Here is a 15,911-nt window from a genome sequence, read left to right as displayed (position 1 = left end):
CGCTGTCATCCACAAACAAAAAGGTACGCCTCACGAACGCGTGCCAGCCTCGCTCACAACCCAGCCGGCACATTTCTACACAAAAGTTTTCCTCCCATCGGTTTCCCGATTCCTGCTGCAGCAAACCAAACCTGCTGGCCGTGAGCATATCTTCCGCTCGTTGCCCGGAGTCAGTTGGCAGCCATCATTCAAGGCTTCACCGAGGGCTTTCCCGGGCGCTGCTGCTACTACTGCCCCGTGTTGTCCATCGCGTTCCGCTTGACATCGCAATTTATCATTTCGATGTCGAAATCTGCTTATGACTGGCATTGTTCGTCCCCGTGCCCGAAGTAATGTTTTACAGCGGGCACCCGCAACACAACATCACACCGGTGTGAATAGAGAAAGGGCGGGCGTGTGTGTGGGTGTGTGTCATCAGAGTGGCCATTCGGGATGGCCGTGTTTCAATTTGCTGCTACGGCTTCCCGGCGTTCCCGGGCAGGACTTCTTATTGTGCGGCGCCGGTTGGAAATTGTTAGTTCTCGCTGGCCATTTCCTTTCGCAACTGGGCCGGCCACGACTGCCTCGAAGGATGTAAGAGTGGCCGTCGGCTGGAGTGGCAGCACCGGGTGACGAACCTATCGCACCGAATTCTGTCATTTGCAGTCTGGGTGGTGCTTTTTTGTTGTCGTCGTTGTTGCTGCCGCCGCCGCCTTCGGTGGAACGGGTGGGACGGCGGTCTGACACCAGGGAGTGGACTGGAATTTCACACTCGGATGCGTGAATGAACCATTAATTATTCATGTGAAAACATCGTGCACGGGGGAAAAAGGGGGAAAGCGTAATGGCGGTGTGAATCTGAGCCTTTGTCCTTTTTAACACCCAGTCACGTGTCGTGCATGTCGGATTCAGACAGTGCGAGAGATTGTATGACAGAATTTTAAGGATCGTCCGTACCTGGACTCACATGGTCATGTGTTTGTGTGTTGGTGTGGATTTTTTAAGTAACGCTACGTTCAACCACGTTGCCTCATTGTTGCTGGTTTTGGGTATAGACAAGACGGTAAAACAGTTTAAAGCATTCATGTAGTTAACATGTCCGTGATTACATTTTGGAAATAGTAGACTAGCAAAAGCACCTTAAAAAAATGAAATATTTAGCTGTTTATGGGAAACTATTTATTAGTATTTAGAAGCCATACTCTATTTCTCCTCTCTTAAAAGATTTGGCCGGAAAAAAAGATTAGGTCAAGGATACCACCATATTCAATTTATTTAAAAGATGTTTAAACTGTCAGCAAAACACGCCCGTAGCAAATTTATTCTCTGTATCTAATTCAAATTCATTTCCAAGGGTTCCTAAACCGTACACGCCCAGTTTATATGAATAAACTTTTCTTCCGATGGCAGGGTGACCGTGTCGCAGGGTTTGAGTGGTTTGTTTGCTTATTTGTTAGAGTGTATGAGTGTGTGGGAAGTTTTGGGAACGATGCCAAATTACCATTGGGTATCGTGGAAATTTTACCGTAAATTACATTCATGGGAAATTTTTCGCACGGTCAATGAGCTGTTCCTGGTAGTGTGTCTTCATTCGCTTTCCAATATTTTGCTCTCTGTTCGGGGAATATGCAGAGCATCCATATTGTGGTTTAATTAGTTTAAGCCTGAGCAATGAGTCAGATAAAATTGCATTGTCATTTGTTGTGAAAAGAGCGGAAAGAACGTATGCGAAAAGGGATTTAAGCCCGACCCGTACGAATACATTGTACAGTATGCTGAGGTAAAAAAGTAATGGTTATAGAGAGTGATGGTTGAATTGATCGCCCTGAAGGTTTCATTAAAAATTGTAAAATCGAAAAGTACGGGCAGTGATCAATTTACGCAGACTCGAGAATATGGTGAAAACGTATAAATGCTCGGGTTTTGTGGTTTAAAACAATATAATATTTTTATTCTACAAAAAAATGCAGATATTGAAGACTAAAATGGCTGAACAAGGTTTGAAACAACGTTTAAGAATGCAGCAAAACAGTAAAGGTTGTATTTTAACCCAGTTGTGGTATGCAACGAAGAAGTAGGTTTAACATTTCAGTAACAAGTACAAGTTTTCGCCAAAGTGCGTAACTCGGGATCAAAGTGTATCACGAAGATGAAAAAAATGTGAAAATTCAGAAATTCAATAAAAAAGTTAAATGGCAAAACAATAGCCAAGATTATGTTTTATATTTTTATGTTACACTATGGAATTTATACTTTAAAAAGGCAAAACAAAATATGATGCAATTACCACCCGATAAATACCTTTTTTCTCAATGAAACAAAGTAGTATCTCACAAAAAATACAAAAAAACAACAACTCTAAAAACAGGACCCAATAAGCCCCAAAGCTGTGAATTGTAATGTGCTCCATGTCGTCGCGGCTGGTGTCCTGTTACACGTCCATAATTAAAGCCTTGTAGAACCGATAGCCAATTTTGCGATCGGTAATTTGGTTTCGAACCCATATTGAGCGATGGGAGCGTTGCGGCAAGCATTATGCGCATTCACCGGAATGGAATGTCACCCACATTTGTCCGTTAACCTGTCGCAGGTCAGCGTGATAAGTAGAAAAAGGCAACGAAAAAAAACACACCCCGAAACAATAAACCAACACACACACACGGGGGTCCGCTTTTCACCCGCCGAAGAATGAAAAGGCTGAACAAATAAATGCAAATAACAGCGTCGCCCGCAACGCGCACATATTTTCACAGCGCTGTAATTGCATTTACATTTTCAATTTTGTGTCGTAATTAATTTATATTTAATTCATCCCGGGCGCCAGCGAACCGCAAGCAAAACAAGCTGCCTTTGCTGCTCGATCGCTCGTGATCGGGGGAGGAGTCGGTCGGGAGCGTTCTGGTATGTACCAGCTTGGAGTGTAACTGGAGCGGGTTAATGTAATTGGATTATGATGCGATAATGCGCGCGGGTTGCAGTCTGCGAATTTGTGCGGTCGGTGGTGAAACTAAGCGCGGCGACGGGGAGGTGCGTGCTGCGGTGCAAATGTTACTGTAATGTTGTGAAAATCTAGACATCAAATAGATTAATTATAATCGTTGGTTAATCGAATTGATGGACAATCGGGATTACGGTGGTGTTGTGATGTTCGCTTATTTTTGTTTTGTTACACAGAAAAGCATCCCAATTATGTTGTGGGAATGGAACTGAATGAGTTTATGGGGAAAATGGTTACAATTGCGTTATTGCATTACCCAGCAGAAACGAAAACAATTGCAATTTTAAACTCGAGTAACATATTTCCTACAACAATATGACTCATATCTGTTGAACGCTGGGCCAGAGAGAGATAAAAACGAAATGGATATCAATTTATCCAAAGAAGAAACTGTTGGCCTGTGCAGATGGAAAACATCGTCCGAAACTTTGGTCGGACGGAAACTTTATACTGAAGCAGCAAAAAAAAACACAAAAAAACCCTCTAATGCAACTGCACCACTTCCCGGTACATTTCCTGCATCACATTTTACCGCACAGTAAAGTTTTCTTGGACTAGTTCCAACACCGATTGCACCGCAAACGATATTTGCAGCGTCCTTTCTAGTTGTTGGCACTGTTTTGCCACACACAGAAAAAAAATTCCTGCGAATAGCAACAATTGCTCGGTGGTAGTTTGGATGGATTTTTTTACTCGCTTCTCTGTCTTTCGTTGGCACCGGTCACTGGGCATTGATTTAACATTAGAAAAGCATGTGGACAAAAACTCGTTGGAAATCGTTTTGTGCTGGCGAACAAAATATAAAAAAAGAAGGATACAAATGGGTGAAAGATATCGCAGGATTTCTCTTCCGGTTGCAATTTGTGGAGCAATTTTTCGTATCCAGTTCCGTGGTTGTGTGTTGCTGGGCGAGCTTTCTTCGCGTTGGTGCAGTTTTAATGTGGCCTTGTTGTTGTTGTTGTTGTTGTTTGGCTCATAACGAAGTCGTTGCGGATTTATGGTTATTATTGTGTGTTGATTGTTATCGTCAGCCGCAATAATTTGGAGGGCGGAAAGTACTGCTGGGTTGCACAATTGTGGTGTATTTGTTACAATAAGTGCTGTACAAAAAAAAAACAAACAACACGCAATGATTTTTGTGATAGTCTTTGAGGTTTGTGGCGATTCTACACTGTTGGCGTTAATGTAGTTACAGCTCTTGATTTAGCAAAACTGTATATAAAAAAGCAACGTAAGTTAGAGTGAATGGAATGGAGGAAAAATACATCCTTAGGAATTATGTTTTCCATTCCTTAAATGTGTTTAACTATGCACTTAATATGTAACAAAATTAAAATAATATGATCAGTAGCAGATCATGGAAAATATTCATTGGCTAATGGGACATATTGAAATACTTTGAAATTTGATATAACATATTTAAATGCTTTCAGGTTTTCGCTAAGCATCCACTTCATCTGAAGCACAATTTTATTAATTTTAGACTTCTTTTTGAAGCAGTAATGTGTTTTTAAAGATTGCACCCAATACTTCGGTTATTGTTAGTCCGAGACTTCGAAACCGCACGAAATGTTAGATTTTGCGTACATTGATGCGCCCGATGGTCATCAATGGACACGAGCATTGGACCATTCGACTGGAGGATGCAAACACTCTGGGCGTGTTTGAGCAACACATCCTCCGGACCATCTTTGGTGTGTTGGAGCATAGAGTTTGAAGGAGACGGATGAACCACTAGCTTTCTGAGCTGTACGACAAACCCAGCATCTTTACGGTGGCGAAGGCTGGCAGGATACAATGGCATGCCATAAGGATACCGGGCTCATGCCTCATCAAGCGAAAATGAAGATGTTTGACAGCGATCTCTATTCTGGCATGAGGCACAAGAGAGGACACTGAACTCGATGGCTGGACCAGACTTGTCGGAGATCGGGAGTCTACATGGATGGAAGACTGCATCCAGGGTCCGAACATCCCGGAGAATGATTGTGGATCGGGCCTTGTAAACAAACCTTTTTTTTCTAAGAATAGCGCTCGGCGACAACATCTAGACGACTCTAGACGACCTGGACCACTCCGGACGACTCTGGCTTCGGATGTCTCCGACTTCGACTCTGACTCCGGACGATTTAGGACGACTCCAGACGGCTTTAGACGGCTCCGGATAATGTTGGTCGGATCTATCTTCGGGATCTTTGTTTCTAAGAATAGCGCTCGGTGACAACATCCAGACGACTCTAGATGACCCCGACTCCGGACCACTCCGGGCGATTCTGACTCCGGATGACTCTGAGTACAACTCCGACTCCGGACGACTCCGGACGACTTCAGACGGCTCCAGACGGCTCCAGATAATGTTAGTCGGATCTATCTTCCGGAGTCGGTCCCTAAATGTTCGGAGTCGGATTGGATTGCCAAATCTATCCATCACTAGTTTGACGATTTATTACTATAAGCATATCTTATTACGAGCCGAGCGAGTCGTACAGTTTTTGAATCAAATAAAATAACAACAAAATAGATAAGTTATTGTACTTCTTAATACTATGCCATAGGGTTACAAGTATCTTCAAGAAACTGATGAAATTGTCAGAAATATTAAATACCAGCTGTTGAAGTTGTACAAACTGGAACATTGGAAGATGTTTAAAATGACCAAGTAAGATGTGGTGTTATTGAAGCCCAACTTTTTAATCACAAATATAACTTATTGCTTATTTACAGTTTCTGAAACAAAACGCCCTGAAGATGGAATAAACAACAAAAGTTTAGATTTCATATTTAACACAGATCAGATAGCCAATGTGTGAGAAGCTTCTCAGGACCATAAAAACTAGAATGCATAAAACCACTTCTGATCTGATAACACTTGAAGCAATTCGTTCCTTCTGGTTTTAATGACTAATTATTAATTAAAACATCATCCACGGCGTGTGGAAATTCCCTTCTAAAGTCGCCTTTTTAAAACAGGTTACACCAAATGAAATTTTGCTAGCTAACCTTCCGGCGAGATTGAAACGGAATTTACCCTCGCTGCTTAACGATCTAGGATGATTAATAGTGATTTACGAGGCGGACGGTTTGTGCCCTGTAGGGCGCTCCAGTCTCGTACTGCCGGCTCGGGCAATGCTAATTCCTACCAACTTGACCGTTTGTTCCTTTTTTCTCCTTAGGATCTATCGTCTACTCGAAATGCCGACCCGCAACCAGGTGAGAGGTGAGAGTGAAAAACAAAGCAACACAAACAGACGCCTAATGAAAAGCTTGAAACCACAAAGCAGCGCCCCAAAGCGAGTGTTGCTGCAGCTAACGATCCACGAAAAGGACTGCGGCGATCGTCAACGCGACGGTAAACCGGACGGAACACCGAGCGCTCGATGAAAAAAAACAAGCAACTAATCTAAATGTTAATCATGCTTTTTGGAATTATAATAATTTTCGGCTTCTTTGCGCCCGGCGCTGCGCTTCTCCGGATCAGTAAAACAAACTCATCTCTGCCGCATTCGTTTCCTTCGTAGGTTTTGGTGTCTCCGCGTGTCTGGCGCCGTCCGGGGTTGCTGCAGCCTGCAGCCCTTTTTTTCGTCCTTTAAGGAGCAGGGTTCCCTCCTGCCGTGCCGGCAGGATCGAGCCAGCTCAAAAACGATGCGCTGGAGTTTAAAGATGGGTTGGAAAACGGTGTCAGTTGGCTCGCTGGACCATTAATTTGGGCCTTCGATCGTTTCGAGGGCAAACCGAGTGCCATTCTGGTCTGGTTTCGGTCGTGTTGCCTGCTTGTCATTCAGATTCGGATGGGCTTTGCTGCCCATTTAAGACGCTGAAAAGTTGTGCATAAAGAGAACCAGCGAAAGCGAGCAAAGGACGGGTCAGAAAGCTGGAGGGATGTGTGTGTGTGTGTGTTTCGGCATTTGTTTGTTTTGTGCACCGCAGGTACCACGGAACGGGCCTTTCCTTTTCCACAGCGCATCCGGTTGGACGTATCCTTTTTGGCGTCTTACCTTTTTGCCGTGCGTTTGATTGTTGGTGGACTGGTGGTGCTTAATCAATTACACCGGTTCGAGGGAGTGATGTGGGCCTGGTTTTAAGGGGTGCTCGACTGCTCGAGGGCTCTAATTTTCCTGTCCGGAATGGTTTCGCGGCAAACTGCCGGACAGCTGTCGGCTGTTTTGAGCAGCAAAATCTGCCGCAGAGCGTGGAATGTGATTTAATTTGGGTGAGTTTTCGGTGAGCATCCTTAAACAAACAGGCCCTGTCGTTACCGGGGCTGCATCGTGTCGTCCCGACGTCCGGGATGTCTCATTCCGTAACGAAGCGAACGTTCGACGGGTGTGCATGCTGTTTGGTGCAGCTTTATTAACGCAACTGTTTCCCTTTACAGCCCATAAGTGGAACCACATTAACTTCAACAACGAGCAGCATTATATTGCAATTTGTTCTACCCAATATGGCATACGCTACGGGGGGAAATTGCGGGCAGATTATCATCGCTTAAACTCAACCGAGAATGTTGATTTAACAGAGAGCGAGAGCGTGCTGGTGCTGGTCGTGATCGTTACGATTCTAAAGCCATCATCACTCACCCCGCTGGGGTTTCAATCAAAACAACGGTTTGTTGTGGAAACACTTGGCACGGCGATCGCTTGGGTAGGACTTCCGCCCTACCGGATGGTGTTACATTTCTTCGCGCCGACTTTCGATAACCGTGGGTTTTGCTTCGAGTCATCAAAAATTTAAATGACTTCAGTGGCGCGGCTTCCATCCCAGGGGGAAGCACTGGCACTGTTGATGGTGGAAGTTTTTCTAATGAGTTTGGTGACTGCCCGGGGAACGTGGTAGTGGTGTGCCCGAAAACGGAAACCTGCCTCCCGCGTCCTTCGATGTCACTCGATCGTTCGTTATGACACTTTCGACCGCGTCCGAAGGCGCTCGAAGACGATAATGATGATGATAATTAGAAAGCCAGCTGTTTCGGAACAGCGTCCCGTGCGACTGTCTGTGTATTTATTCTTGCTGCCGAACGGAACGTTGTCTATTTTGTTTTTCTCTGGGGTCGGTGATGTTATGCTCTTTTGCTGTTCGTTTCCTGTTTGGACGGTTTTTTTTCTCTCAAATATTGTTTTTCTTTTCACAATGCCGTTGTTGTGGAAATGCGAGTAAAAAAGCTGCAACATGGTATAACTATCGACAGTTTGGTAAGCAAAGCAACCTAATTGATGAGTGTGCAGTATGTGCAGAGTGTTGCATTGTGGATTGTTGTCATTAGCTTTGGGCTAGAAGTTCCCGCAACTCATAGCTGAAGCATGTTTTTGGGAAGTGTCTAATGAGAATGATATTTTTCTCGCTTTTGGAATGCAAAGAAACGGATGTGAAAATGAGATTGAGAAGTCTGGCAAAGGCATCAAGGTCAGAGTTGACGTTAACGATCAAGTTTCATGATAAATTTTCTGCTGATGATTCTTTTCACCTTCGGCGGGCTTAATTTAAAAATATCGCCCTACGAGGCCCCGAAGTGTTTGGTCGGAATTTGGCAATTGAAAATAATGAATTAAACGCTGCTCCGCGCTTTTCATTCATTCAATTCAAATGTAATCAACTAATACCACAGCAAGAACAGCAAAAGTAAAAAAGAGCCCATTTGGTGCTTCAACAAGCACTTCCACTTCCGCATTCAATAATGCTTCCCCGCGCGGTAGTCCCGCGGGAAGTCCCCGTCCTCACGCTTTTGTGTCCCTGTCGTTGGTTATGATTTACTTATTCATAACAGAAGGGAAGCAAAATCGCACATACAAAAACACACATACACACACACACACATAGAGACTCGCAAAACCCACTCCGCCCACTGTCCAGCACGGGCAGAAGTTTCAATTGAACTTTTCTGGCAACGCTTTTATGCTTCCTACCGTTCCTACCTTTCGAGGGGGTTTTCGCCTCGCTGCTTTTTTGCTGCTCCTATTTTAATTTCGCCTTAGAAAAAGTTTGTCCATTAAGCGAAATAAAAGCATAAAAACACCTGCAGGAACCACACACCGGGCCCCAAAATGGGAGACAAGCGCATAGGAAAACGTGTCGCGTAGTCGCGTGATTTAATTTGGGGCTTAATTTAATCAAAATCGTCCACAGGCCCAGTCCACCCGTGGCGGTCGACCGGGCAGAAGTAAAGGGGGCTACAAAATGGACATGCTGTAGCGGCAGTGAACGAACGGTTGGATGGATGGATTTGTGTTTTTTCCCCTATTTTCGTTTGCGTTCTAATGCTGATAGGAACTTTTTTAAATCAGCAAAACGCTATCGGTGTTTGCGAAAGTTACGCTTTTTACGCGCACATTGAGAGAAATTGTAAAAAAAGAGAAGTGGCCCTGATTTGTATTTTTATATTTTAGCAAGACGAACAAATCTAATTGATTTGTTATGCAAAAACACGTCTGCAAAATGAAATCAAACTGTCCGGCCCGGCGTACGACAAGGGAACGTGAACGGTGGAGCAAAATACGGCACACCACCACGGAGCAGTAACAGAAGTTTTGTAGCAAAACAATAAAAAAACCAGAAACCAAAACGAAATGCTAACAGCACTGTCGCTTCATCTTAATCCCATTCGTTATGCATCATAACAATCATACTTTAACGACAGTTTCTGTTCGATTTTAAAGCCTTTTTTTTCTCTCCGATTGCGATTGGCGACTATTGGTGGCCGTCAGCGCCAATGGAACGTGCAAACCGGGTTGGCGTTGGGGAGCGTTCTGGCTTGGTACCTACCATTTCGAAGCGGCCACGATTGATGGGATTGCTGCGAAGAGATGCGCTCTTCTTTTTTTTTTTGCTGCGGCAATAATCGGTGAAATGATAATACTTTTAATTTATTTTTATGTTTCTTATGGCTGCTACCTTTCCGGAGATGGAGCTTTTTGATGGAGACTCTGGAGACTCGCAAAGTTCGCATACGGTCGTGTGCAGTTGTGCGGGAACGTTTTACGAATGGTGCCGAGACAACGACTCACGAGTAGATGGTCGCTGGCCAGGAAGCTTTGAAGTCCACCAGTCGAAACATCTATAAACCGGTGGTTTTTATTGGCGATCGTCTTGCGGTCGGGCGCACAAGAATGCTTCTGATCAGATTATTCGTTCTAATCGTTTATTTATTCAATAAGAATAACTTTTGGTTTTACGGTTGTTTATAGGAAAATCGAACGGTAAGAGTGGGTTGCTTGTTGATGGGGGAGATGGGGAGAGTAAAAGTTGAATGAACTGCGTTGGAACTGTGTTTTTGGAACGATTTTTTTCCCTAGATGTGCATGTTTATGGTTGCTTTGGAATGAACTTTAATATTGTAGATTTGTTTAGTTGCAAAATTGTTCAAATAAAAGAATAATCGTTATTAAAAAAAAACACTAAAATATTGTTGAATTAATTTACTGTTTTAAGGGATTAAGAAATTTGGTTGTTTAGCTCTATGAAGTAAGTATTTTGTCCTTCGAATCCAATCCTTGTTAACGGAAATAAATCTAGACGAGCCTCTATGGAAACCATTTGGTCGTTTGTGAAGAAGCATCAAATTAATAAAACTCTATCAGAAGCACTAGCCTAACTGTAACATAGTTACTGTTGTGTTGCTAGCGGTGGACTGTAGCTTGTGAGGGGGCGGGGTAGTAGTTTTCTTTCACCGTAAATCGAGAGCCCTCACGGACATGAAAAGCAAGACGATCTTTCTTCTGTGATGTCGCATGCAAGACTAAAGTTCATCTGTTATCAATTCAATGTGTGCGTGCCGCACTCCGAATTCTTCATCTTCTTCTTCTTCTTCTTCTTTGGCACAACAACCGCTGTCGATCAAGGCCTGCCTGTACCCACTAGTGAAGTGGCTTGGCTTACAGTGACTTTTTGTTGCCATAGCAGGATAGTCAATCCTACGTATGGGGGACTATACCACCAGACCGGCCCCTCCTCTTGAATAGCTTTTCTTAAACCCAATCCATTTGACATATGGTCAGTTTGCCCAAGCAGCAAACGCTATGTGTAACTCGCACAACAGTTAGTACTGCATGACTCGTAGTAAAAGTACTAGACAACCTAATATTTTCATTCGAGTTGTTTTATTGCCGATAGAATTCAGGGAAATTTAAGATGTAAACCTGTAAAAAAATAAAGAACACACATAACATTTCGAATTCAATGAAATGTCTTCATTTGATATCCCATCAATGACACATACCATCTAAAAATAATTAAAAATGGAAGTACGACTACATCCAAAATCACTCAGGCGACCGATCCATCCATCACAAACTGCCTCCGTACATCAAATGTCTTTTCTTCGTTTCAATCAATTCCCACCAATTTAATGTCCGTTGATTGACTACAAATCTCAACCAATCGTCCCGCACGCTGCTAATCCTTCCCAATGGACTAATAACTATACCCCCGCTCGGCACTGTGTTACATTGTGTATGCACCTTCTCTAATTGACAAGGAAAAGCTCTTTTCACTTTGCCCTTATTAGCCCGGATGCTGGATGGCTGAAAAGCTGATAAAAATCACACACACATACCGTCTACGTCGCACGCGGTACCTCCATCGCCGCTACCGACTCTCCAAAGCGGTGCCGTCTTCGGCGCAAAAGCCGCCCGAAGGCAGTTATTTAAAATGAGCCGAGCAAGTGGTGACCCATTTCTTGCAAACGATCTTCCAATTAAATGAATTAATTTAATCCTTTTCAAATCCGGTCGCTCAGTCTCGGTGCCGTCTCATGGAACCGTCCTGCCGGGGCAAATGGTGACCGGGGAACGCAGGCAAACTGTACGCCGACAAGCGATAAGGCGCTCGGTGCGCTTATCGTACTGTCGCATGTCCATCGTCTTTGGTATGTAATGGATCCGGGCTGCAAACGGCGAGGGTGGACATCCATCCTTGCCCGCCTTGTCGCAGACAGCAGTTTTCATCCACCCCGTAGCTTATCGTCAATAATTGAGACAGGAAATAGCAATGAGTGCGCAGCGACGCAGCCACAGCCACGACGAAGACGTTATGAAGCTCGGCTAAGCAAATGATGATTCGAAAGTACGGGCGAAACTATTTCCCCTAGCGAGCGGGAGGTGGGTTGACGGCAAACATCGTTTCCAAGTATCGGATTTGTGGTGGTTAGTTTTCCAAGTGTACCGTTTACTTTCGCAACCATTGAGAAGGATCATTTTACTGTACTGTGAGATGTTCCCCGAATGGTGGGGTGAGAAAACAGACGATTGCAAGGAAAGCTCGTCCTGTCGATATGGATACGTTGATGCTTCGACAAAGTTTTTGCGTGTTTGTGTGTGTGTGTGTGTGTTGGTGGACGCCAGGGGTTGGCCTAGTTTCCCTCCAGCCGTGCTTAAGCAGGCAGCAACCGCCCTGGGTGTTGCTGCCTGCTTAAGATGGGGGGCGGGTTGATGGAAATTTAATATCACTTTCAGTTTAATGAAATTGTGTTAATGGGTTTCTCTGTTCGTAACGATCGAGAAAGAGAGAGAGAGAGAAAGAGAGAAAGAGAGAGAGATTGAAAGAGATGTCTATAACTATAACTTAAATTTTATTCTCAAGTGTACTCACAGGCACCCGAGCGGAGGGAAAAAAGGTCGGGCAGGAAAACTTTCAGCGCTCGGTGACAAAGTTTCAAGACCATTGAAGAAAGCAGACGTGCGCGCCCGCGCGATTATGGCCGGAACCCTGGTGGAAAGATATTTGCTGTTGCCCAGGGACGCAAACGATCGTTTCGTTTGGCAAGACGTGAAGCAATTTCCTTACAACAGCTCTCCAGGTTCGGTGTCTTTTGAAGCCTGGCGCGTGTGTCCCGGTGTGGGTTGTGTTGCAGTAAACAAGCGGCAAAAATGGATGGGATGGGACTGGGGCTGGGATTTGAGGGTGATTATGAGTCGGTCTCTTAATTGCGTTATCACAATTATAGGCTCCACCACGGTGACAGCCGTGCCAAGGGGAGAGAGTTGTTCTTAAACGCATTGACACTTGACGGCAGACGACAAGTTACAAAGTAGCAAGATATTGATAGTAAATTTGAACTCGGAATGGGTGTTGGCTTAGTTGGAAGCGATTACTTCGTGCTGGAGGTCATTGATAACTGGATTATAGGTGATAATGTCCAGCTAAAGACTGCCCATTAAGCCGTCCCGTTGTATATCGGATCTTCTGTGAATCTTCGTGCTTCGTAGCTACCTCACCCGTAGTTATTTCATCATAGATTCTTCTTTGAGTCCAACAGATTGCACCGAAGTGCAGTGCAGTGTATCAAATGTGTGCCATTTCTACCATACGGAAAAATGTCTTATCAAAGAAAACCTTGAAGTCATAACTTCTTCCTTGAAATTCCATTCCGTATCAACTCAGCGGGACACGATCGTACCGGTTCGCGAAACGCCATTCGTTTGGATGGCAAAATAAAGCTGCCAACCTGTATGTTCAGTATGGCTTTCTCCCCCGCAAGCTTCTACCAGTATGATAAGCGGTATGTTGCATTTTTCAGCAGAACACGTTTGCCTTTTAATGGTATGCAAGTTGTGCAGCGCAAAAGGAATGTCATATATAAGATATTTCGCTTCCTACTTCTGCAGCAACTGCAAGGAGCAAGATGAATTGTTAATAAAACTTCCTTCAGTAAGCAGCATTTGAAACGTTGAAAACATCTGATGTAATGTGATGCGGTGTAGCAAGTGTGACAGTATAGCAAAGGAAAATTGCGTAAAGATTGCCCCGGTTGACGAGGTTTTGAACGACAACAGCAACCGAAATAAAGCTGCGAAATTATCATTTCAACATTAATGAATTTGCCTCCGTGTTTTGCTTCAACACAGATGTCCAGCTGTCTCCGCTGAAGGCCGGCGTTGAAGAGGCCGTCCTGATCTCCGCGTGTTGCGGCCTCCCGTGTGTCGTTGAGATAGAGCAACCGAAAAGCAGAGCGGGAGTAAAAATTAGCCGTTGAATATTTTCACCATTCATCATACTTTTTTTTGTTTTGTCCAACGGATACATCATGCTTTCGTTTAAATGGCTGTGTGTGTTTGTGTGTTTTTGGTTGCTCATCGTGCCAAGTCATTCCGTGCGGCGCGGTGTGAATTTCGGACCTCGGAATCCATTTGCGCAAGAGTGGTTTAGCGAGGGGAGCACAGGAAACCGGCACCGAAGGTTGGCTTTAATTAAAATGTCACTCCACGAGCGACAGGAAATGAAGCCTCGTCCCCCGAACGGAACGGAACGAACGGTTCGGGGCACAGATCCGTCGCACTTCAACCGAGGAAGGCAAATTAATTCTAAACCAAAGAAATATTTTTTTTACTCACCACCGCTCTCCATTCTCCTGTGCACTGATGAAGAAAGGCAACAAAAAAAGCTGAACGAAAACTGAAGCAACAAAACCGCTGGGATGTGATTATTTAGCGTTTGGTTTGGGTCTTTTCGTGTGCCCCACTCGCCCCTACCAAACCCACCCAAATGGGGATCACAGATTGCAACACTCATGCGTTACATGGTCAAACAGATCTAGAAAATAGGCGCCAAAATACTGAGCTAAGATCAGTTTAGGCAGGGGTTGGCAATATTTAATTAAGGATAGAGTGTTATTACATGAATGGATTTAAAAATAAATGTATTTCAATTTGGTCCTTAAGAATCTAACACAGCCGCAAAGTTCTTGGTCGCAAATTTCTTGGTCGTAAAGTTCTTGGTCGCAAAGTTCAAGGCCACAAAAAATTTGGTCGCAAAGTTCTTGGTCGCCAAAATTCTGAATATTAATGATCCATCCAAATCAAATATCAAAATATTCCTTAAAGCCGATACCGAGCCAGGCTTTGCCAACCCCTGGCCGAAAGGGAACGGTTTTTCAATACTTCCATTTCACCGTTTCCTGTGCGGGTCACTTGTGTGTTCGCGTTTTCGCTTTTCTGTTTTGTTCCACCCAATCCCAAATACTCGCAGGCCGATTGCAACGGGTTGAAATGAAAAACGATCCACCCAAATTGATTGCATTGTATTGTCGGGTTTGGTTTTATGCAAACGCGAGATGAAAAACGAAATAAAAGCACAAGCCCCAAAACAGCGAGTAAAAATTATCATCAAGCCCCGCCGGTGAGTGCAGGCTGGCGCACCAGGCGGACAATCTCAACGCGCGGGGTACGACGACCCTGGGGTTCGGGTCATAAATAAGAAAGTATCCCCGGCGCTTTAATTATTTGCTCACGCTGAGCTCAGCGCGCCCCGAAGCTGAGGTGAGCGCATTCATTTTCGATTCGATTCTTGACGGATGGGTGGTGCTGCCTTTTTTGTTTTGTTTGTTTGTTGGCGGCTGGCGGCGGGACAGTGCCCGTCAAAAAGGGCAACCGCATCGCAGTGGGCGAGGATTAACACTGACCGATTTCGTTGTCATTGGTCGATGGGTTTGTCCGGAGTTCGAAATTGCGCCCCGATATGGGTTCGATTGTTGCTTTCCCTTTTTTTGTCCTCAAACCATCTTGCCCTCCTGTGGGGCCTAAAGATTAGTGTTCAGGAAACCATTTGATTGTTTCCAGTTCGCTTCGGATTCATATTTCATTTGCGTTTAACCCACGTTTTGGGGCGACAGGAACTGTGCCCAGCGAGTCCAGCATGGGGCGACAGGCCGCCTGTTCGTGCTTGGCTGCTTGATGGCTTTATTTTTATGTTTAAGTTTTATGTCTTGCATGCATGTGATGTAGTTCGAGCTTTGTGAGGATTGTCTCCGTTTATCAAGTTTTAAGACAAAAAAGGACCCCATAAAATCGGTCCTACGGTTTCAGATGGACAATAAACAGTACAGTGTAAGAGGTGATCCAGTTGTGCTGATTCCGAAACACAAATGAAACCACAGTCCTTGTAATAATAAATGATCTTTCTATCGTAGACAGCTTCGCTCAGCAAACAACATACTAATAATTTGTCC

The sequence above is a fragment of the Anopheles arabiensis genome, chromosome 3 (genome assembly GCF_016920715.1).
Source record: "Anopheles arabiensis isolate DONGOLA chromosome 3, AaraD3, whole genome shotgun sequence".
Lineage (NCBI taxonomy): Eukaryota > Metazoa > Arthropoda > Insecta > Diptera > Culicidae > Anopheles > Anopheles arabiensis.
The sequence above is the reverse complement of the archived record's forward strand: the minus strand, read 5'-3'. Positions refer to the sequence as shown.